Source organism: Dipodomys merriami, unplaced genomic scaffold, assembly GCF_024711535.1.
Source record: "Dipodomys merriami isolate MVZ:Mamm:240054 unplaced genomic scaffold, mDipMer1.0.p SCAF_155, whole genome shotgun sequence".
Classification (NCBI taxonomy): domain Eukaryota; kingdom Metazoa; phylum Chordata; class Mammalia; order Rodentia; family Heteromyidae; genus Dipodomys; species Dipodomys merriami.
This window is the reverse complement of record NW_027202882.1, coordinates 1614594-1622986: the sequence shown is the minus strand read 5'-3', so window position 1 is coordinate 1622986 and position 8393 is coordinate 1614594.

The following is an 8393-nucleotide window of genomic DNA, read 5'->3' as shown; positions in this document are numbered from 1 at the left end:
CTACCACTGAGCCACCTTCCCAGCCCTTTATGTCTTTTTAAACCAATTGTACTCACAAGTTGGAGAGGCTTTAATTCATTAATGATATGTGAGACTGCATTTTTGGGTACAAGAAAGGTAAAATATTTATCTAGGGTCAAAGGTGATTTTTATATGTCTTACTTTAATAGCATTTTAAAGTAGTACCTTTCTCTCAAAATGTTGGGTATAAAAAGCAATCAAAATATTTCTAATGGTAAACAACTTAGTTGAGCTACAATGTGGAAATGATTGTTCCATAAGACCTGCAGTCTGTTTCCATCAGGAATTGGGAGGTCATTCTTTCCGAAATACAGTGTTAAACAGAGATAGGGTCCCCAGGCAGTGCAGTGTTCAGTGAAGGGATAGAATATGATTTCTGCTATTTTGACCTAGAAATCAAGAATGTTATACTTTAGCATTTCCTTTCACCAGGGAGGTATGCACTGATTATGAACTTTGAGTATTCATATTACAGTTCCCTATTTTCTAACAAAGATAAAGTGAAATATTATGAGTATAAATAATAATTCTGGGAAATTTTCCTAGAATTTGTAGACTAAGTGCTGGTATTTTAGTCATAAAATAGAATGAGGTTAATTGATACAGTGGGAGATGAACCTCAGGCTAACACTTAACATGTGTGCAATGTTGTACTAGTAATTCCAACTCTGAAGACTTCAATATCATCATCTGAGAATTAAAAATGTAAATAGTTCCACTTTATGGAATTATTGTGAGGATTAAATTATATACCATTGGTATAGTACTTGGAAAAACAATCAATGATCATTTGGCATATTCTACCTGTTATTTTATCATGTGGTTAATTCTAACATTTTTACTGTGATTTTTATTGGGTCTCTTTATGATGTGCAATGTGATGTATTGATATTCATTGCATTGATCATTTTTCTGTCACTAAAAGGAAAATACCTGCAAAGAAAATTTCTGAGGAGGAAACTATTATATTGACTCATGGTTTAAGAGAACACAGTTTAAGATCAGATGGCTCCATTGTTTTAAATTATATTTTTATTATCATAACTAGTTGCACAAGGGAATTTACATTCAATAAATAATGCTTTTAAGTATAATGGATCCTTATATAACTTTTCCCTGCCTTTCTAAACCTCACCACACTTTAATTTTTTCTAGTTTCATACTATCTGCATTGAATATCATGTCTTCACTTTCTTCCTCCATAACTCTTTTTATTCTTTCCCTTTGACTTCCTCTCACATCTTCAAAGTGATAGTTTCCTGGTATTTATTTTGTTGGATTAAAAGTTCAATTTTATAAAAAATTACATCTTTTAAATACTCCTCTACAAATAGCATGATTTGGTTAATATTGCTGTGTAAAATTGTATAAAGTTCTAGCTTCCAAATATGAGACAGAACATGGGTCCTTTGTGTGTCTAGCTTTGACATTGTTTATTTAACATATTTTTAGATCTATCCATTTATTTGCAAATAACGTAACAGTCTTCATAATGGATAAGTACATTCCACTTATGTATATATGACACACTTTTGCCAACCATCCCTTCGCCAAAGGGCATCTGGGCTGTTTCCATAACTTGGCTACAGTGAAGAGTGCAGTAGTGAACATGGTTGTGAAAGTGATTTTACTGTCCTTTTGGAAGAATTCATCACTATCTTTCTGGGAGCAATCCTCTAGCCAGTTTTCCAGAATAAGCACATCCCTCCCTTCATCTCCATCACAACGTATTGCAAGTCCTCAAAAACACACTACCCCCATACAGTTTTCAATAAGCTAAAACCACACTGTGCCCATATTCTTTCAATAATTTTTTTAAATTTTTTAAATTTTTTTTAAATTATTTATTTATTTATTTATTTTCCGGTCATGGGGCCTGAACTCTGGGCCTGGGTGCTGTCCCTCAGCTCTTCAGCTCAAGGCTAGCGCTCTACCACTTGAGCCACAGCACCACTTCCGGCTTTTTTCTTTTTTTGCTTATGTGGTGCTGAGGAATTGAACCCAGGGCCTCGAGCATGCAAGGCAAGTGCTCTACCACTGAGCCACCTTCCCAGCCCTCAATAAATTTTTAATAATTACATATAATTTAGTGAGAACCTTCTATGTACTTTCCTAATGTGGGAATGAGGGACATAACAACAGAGTAAAACTAAGAAATATGTAATTTAATTAGTTATCATATTTAAAATGTTTTTCAGCTCTAATAGCCTCACTTACTATTATTTTAATCTTTATTTGATTACTTCATCTAGCCCCTAAATTATAACAGGTGAGTTAAAAACAAAGGCAAAAAGTGTGGTTTGATTTTGACACTCATGTGTGAGGATGCACAATATGGGCAAAGAGATGGATTGGAATTAATAGCAATTATCCATTTTGTTAATGTAGAGATGGTTTTCCCAAACTGATTCTCACAATTCATATTCCATTCAACAAAAAGAAACGTGTAACAATTACCTTTGTTTTGCTCCTTATTAACTTTTGTTTCCATTATACTTTTAATGAAGGATGATTTCATAAATCTACTTTAGATGCAAAAATATTTTAATGTAGCCGGGTGCTGGTGGCTCACGCCTGTAATCCTAGCTACTCAGGAGGCTGAGATCTGAGGATCGCGGTTCAAAGCCAGCCCGGGCAGGAGAGACCGTGAGACTCCTATCTCCAATAAACCACCAGAAAACCGGAAGTGGCGCTGTAGCTCAAGTGGTAGAGTGCTCGCCTTGAGCTGAAGAGCTGAGGGACAGCGCTCAGGCCCAGAGTTCAAGCCCCACGACCGACAAAAAAAAAATATTTTAATGTATTTCTAACTGTATGCATTGATCTATACATACACACATATATTACACAGGTTACAATCATAATTTATAACTTCTGTAACTATACAATTAACTAAATTATTAAAAACATCGACGGCTCATGCCTGGAATCAGGATTACTCAGGAGGCTGAGATCTGACGATCTTGGTTTGAAGCCATCCTGGGCATTCTTATCTCCAAACAACCAACAGAAAATCAGAATTGGAACTGTGGCTCCAAGTATTAGAGTGGTAGCATTGAGAGAAAAAGCTCATGGACAACACCCACGCTCTTAGTTCAAGAACTACAATCTACCCCCAAAAATCTATTTAATTTACACCTGTGTAAGTAGAGTATTTCCATCACCCAAATGCACATCCATGCTCATTTGCAAGGTAACTCTGTTTTGTCTGAAGTACGACTAAACATTATCACTAAAAGAGCATTGGAACGTGGGTTCATTCTATCTCTCTAATGGATTTTTCTCCACTCAAATACTCAAGTGTTACAATTGTTCTAATTATTTAAAATCATAGCTTTTTTCTTTCATACTCCTAATATTAGAGTTTGAATTGAGTGTTTTGTCCCCTTAAATGTGTGTTCTTACCACTTTGTCATGCCCCGAGCCCCAAGTTATCCTGATTATTTTTCAGCTAGAAAGTGGCTTCCTACTTGTGTATGAACTTGGCCTCAGTCCACTTGATGTTATTCTTCCTGGAATTTAGAACACCAGGTGCATGGCATTGTGTACAGAACTTTCTGTTCAGTCTGGGCTTTTGCCACTATCCGCACAACATTGCACTCCCATGTAGTCACGAATTTCATAAGCTTGTCATAGCTGATTTTTTTAAATCTTTCATTTCCTGCAGGTCCTTGAGTACTGAATTAATTTGTGTTTTCTTAGGTTGTTTGTTTCATTTGAATCTATGTGTTGAGTTGTTCCTCACTTTTCCTTTTGTTTCTTTCCCTCAAGTTCTTACCTAAAGTGCTGAGAAACCAATTCTTCTTTCTCAAGATAGGGTGAACATTATTTATTCCAAAGCAATTTCAGTATCTATGAATGGTATACACATGCTAAGCACTGAGAAGGGTGTTTTTATTTTCACAGCAGTCTTTGGCATACACAGACTGATCATGAAATATATGAAGAAAATAAAACTACAGATGAATGCCAGCAGGAGAATAAGCTATTATTAATTGTTTGACAGAGGTTTCTCTTCTAGTGAAAGAAATATATTACTTGATGCAGGATTTCACAAAATCATATTGCTAGGAGGAACCTAAACAATCATCTAATACTATAAACTTGAGAGTGATGAATTGACTTCCTGAATAATTTACTTTTGGGTCAAATAAAAGCAGACTTCCAAAAAGAGAGTAGATTTTAGAAAAACATGATGCATTTTATGTAAATAGGTCCTTAGCTGATTTTGTTAATTTGTGAACTAATACAGAGAAATAAAGTACAGCAAGATAAAAAAATAAAAACTTCACATTGAAATACTCATTTGTGTTTGTGTATGTGTGCATGCATGTGTGAGTACACACACGCACATGTGCATGTGCTCATGCATGCATTCATCATTCTTGAGGCTTGATAGTGCCATGGAAACTATTCCTCAGCTTCTTTGCCCAAGGATAGTGGTCTACCACTTCAGCCTCTGCTACAATTCTGGTTTTTTTTTTTTTTGAGATGCTACAATTCTGTTTTTTTTTTGAGATAATCGCTTGTATTTTCATGATTGAACAGTGGTCTTCAGATCTCAGACTCCCGAGTAGCTAGCTCTGCTTATTCAGCCTCTGAGTAGGTAGTTAAAATTCTGGCTGTCCTCTATGCTTCACTGCCCTTTTATACTTTTCCCGAGGTATTCACAAGCCTAAGTCATATGTATGTCTAGTTGCTTTAAAATATTCTTATTGCTTGGCAACAGGGGATCCCATGTGTACTCTTAACTATTTTGGAGGCTTGAGAACAGAACGCAAACCAAAAGTGTAGTGGACTTACTTCTCAATCTATAGCTGGGTGAATTGGATCATTTCTACCAACCTGCACTATCTAGACACTAAGATTGGAAGGACTGTGGATCCTGGTCAGTCAATGTAGCAAGCTAGACAAGTTAGTGTGCAACTCTGATGCCACTGATGATGGGAAGGCTAAAAGGACAGATGAGATGCATGTTCTTGTGGAAAGGGAATCCCGGCCTGCAAGAACAATATACCCCAAGTTGAAATCTCCACATTTTCCCACAACCAAGATAAGTATATACATTAACATTCAAAAACTTAATACAATCTGTTCTTTGCTCTAATATCAGCTTTATCTGATTATCATATGATGTGACAGAATAATTTCATTAAACTTATGATAAGTTAAGAAGACCTAGAAAATTCTTTCTCACTTATTAAGTGCAGATGAATGGCAAATTGCCTCATTTCTTACATATTTGACTACCACTATAAAATCATCTTATGATTATTATTAATAGTAATATATTCTGATTTATTACTTTACTTTGTAACAGTTTTTAAAATTTTTGCTTTTCTGCTGAGGTTGAAGTATTTAAATAGTATCATCAAAGTATATTCCTTGGGTATTTAGGGAAGTTTTTTACAAAAATTTTAACCAATGGCTTCTAAGAATTCTTAATTGGTATATATATATATATATATATATATATATATATATATATATATATATATATATATATATATATATATATGTTTATTTTTAATTTCAATTAAATTTATTGTAATGGTAAGGTACACAGGGGTTAAAGTTACATAAATGAGGTAATGAATACATTCCTTATGGAAGGAACATTGTTATATCTTCCATCGATATTTTTGTACACTCAAAACAAGAACTACTGATGCTTTTGCTGTTGCTATTGATCAATCGGTACTTTTGCTAACTTTTTTAATGCATTTTTATTATAAAATTGATACACAGAGCTTTTCCACTTAATTAAGTCAACTAAAGTGTACACTTCATTTTCTTTTCTTTTTTTTTTGGGGGGGGGGTTCGGTTGTGGAGCCTGAACTCTGTGCCTGGTCCCCGTCCCTCAGCTCTTCAGCTCAAGGCTAGTGCTCTACCACTTGAACCACAGCACCACTTCCAGCTTTTTCCTTTTTGCTTATATGGTGCTGAGGATCGAACCCAGGGCTTCATGCATGGAAGGCAATCGCTCTACCACTGAGCTACCGTCCCAGCCCCTACTTCATTTTATTTTCTAATTTTCAAATTTTGAGCTTAAATGTTTCCTTTTGTTTCTTTAGGGTAATTCTTTTTTCGAGTTGTAGGATCAGTTAATATAATTTTGCATGATTTCTACACATGTATATTATTCAGTCACATATATTTTGCTTTTAAAATATGTAACATGTGGCTATTTGAAATTATTTTCTTAATTTTTATATGGTTAGTGAATTTAAATACATTTATTTTCTTATATTTATAAACATACTTGTCCAGGTAACAAATATTTACTGTATTTTCAAGAAGCACTTACTTTATTAAGAAAGCCTTCATTACCTGATCACTTTTTGGAAATATTTGTACTTGAATTTAAAAAAAAGTTTGAGCTCAGCATGGTGATTTGTTGCATCCATTTTCTAGCTATGGTGGGAATTGTAAATAGGGTTTGTAATTCAGGAGAGACTGGGAAACTATGAGACCTTATTATAAAACTATTCAGAGTGAACTGATTAGAGATGTAGTGATCGCTAGTGTTATATAGAGCACCTCGCTATCACATTCTAAACCTTGAGTTAAAACACCAGTAACATCAAGCTTTTGTCAAAATAAAAGGACACTTGTTTCAAAATGATTATTATTTAAAACTTATTTGCAAAGGTTCTCATGTCTTCTATTAATTTTCGATTTACTTAATCTATTAAAATCCAAGTATATTGTGACTATTTTATTTCTACTAAACTTTTAAATAATATGAGCAATATTATGATTTCATACATTAACATACTTTTACTGTTTGTGATAATTTCCTCCGTTTAATATAATAAAATCAATATTCCAAATGTGTGTATGTGGTTATGTGGTGTGTGTGTGTGTGTGTGTGTGTGTGTGTGTATGTGTGTTTATGTGGTTTGTGTGTGTGTGTGTGTGCTTTGTGTGTACTTTGTAATGCTTGCGAGATCACACCATTGCTTCACATATGCAAGGCCAATGGTTTACCACTGAGATATTCTGTCTAGTTATAATCCAAATAGTGTTTTAAACCATGACTTTCAAACTTTCATTCCTAGTATGGCCTTTCAAAATTATATATGATAACATGTGATCCATATTCTATCCACGTTAGCAATTTTTATTGTTATTTAGAATATTTCCACTGCCTTTCCACTTCCAAACTCTTGTATTTGTTATTGATAAAGGTTTTACTTTGCTTCTTTTGTCTCTTCATTATTTTTCCCTTTAGAGTTTAACTATTCTTTCTCTTATTTCTTTGGAAATTAATTATCATATTCCTATTACAATTTCTTTACATTGTAACAGGTATATACAATGCTTTAATTTCTATTTTAATTTTTCCCATTTTCACTGACTTTTAGTACAAACTATTAGATGGATTAAAAAGAAACTTGTCTCAGGAAACCTTATTTTTCTCCTTCTCTTCTCTGAAGTCTTTCTGGTTTTGAAAACACAATAGCAATCACATATAGCTCCTATGTGGTCCATCATTCTTTCTCCTCTCACTTTCCTCTGTTGTACAGCTCAAGTTGTTATCACTCAGCTTTGTTATGTTACAGTGTTATCTAAATCGCAACTCATTCTTGAATTAATTTTAATTGTTTCAAGTATTCTCTGAAGACATTTTTCTATATATAATATCTGGGGTCTTGTGCTTTGACAAGGTACAAAATATGAGTCACTTTCAAACATCTAGATATCTCTGTAGAATATTGGTCCACCTGCTCAATAAACTCGTATGTAAATTCAAGGAATACAGGTCAGTTAGAACAATCTTGTAAAATGGTGTAGCTTCAGCCTTCATACTAGCTTTGAATCTTTTTACCATGTTTAGTAGTAAAGACAACATAGTTCTACTACAAGAGCAGACACATAGAAGAATGTAACAGATTTGTCAAAAATAAATTCTCAGTTTATGGTTAATTGATTTTGAAAACTAGCCTATGATTTATGAAATAAAAAATAGAATCTTAAATTGGTGTATTGGCACTATTTTCTCTCGAGATTTAAAGAATGATCTTAGACTACTACCTCAATCCCTTTTTTTGTTTCTTTTGTTTTGTTTTTTGTCACTCATGGAGCTTGAACTCTGGGATTAGGCGCTGTCCATGTGCTCTGCAGATCAATGTGAGCACCCTACCACTTGAGCCACCGCACCACTTCTGGCTTTCTAGTGGTTTATTAGAAATACGAGTCTCATGGACTTTCCTGCCCGGGCTGGCTTTAAACCGTGATCCTCAGATTTCAGACTCCTGATTAGCTAGGATTAAAGGGGTGACCTTCAGGCACCTGGTCTACCTCAATTCTTATACAAAAATTTAAAATAAAAAATGATTATCAAACTAAATGTGAGATGTAAAAACCTATAA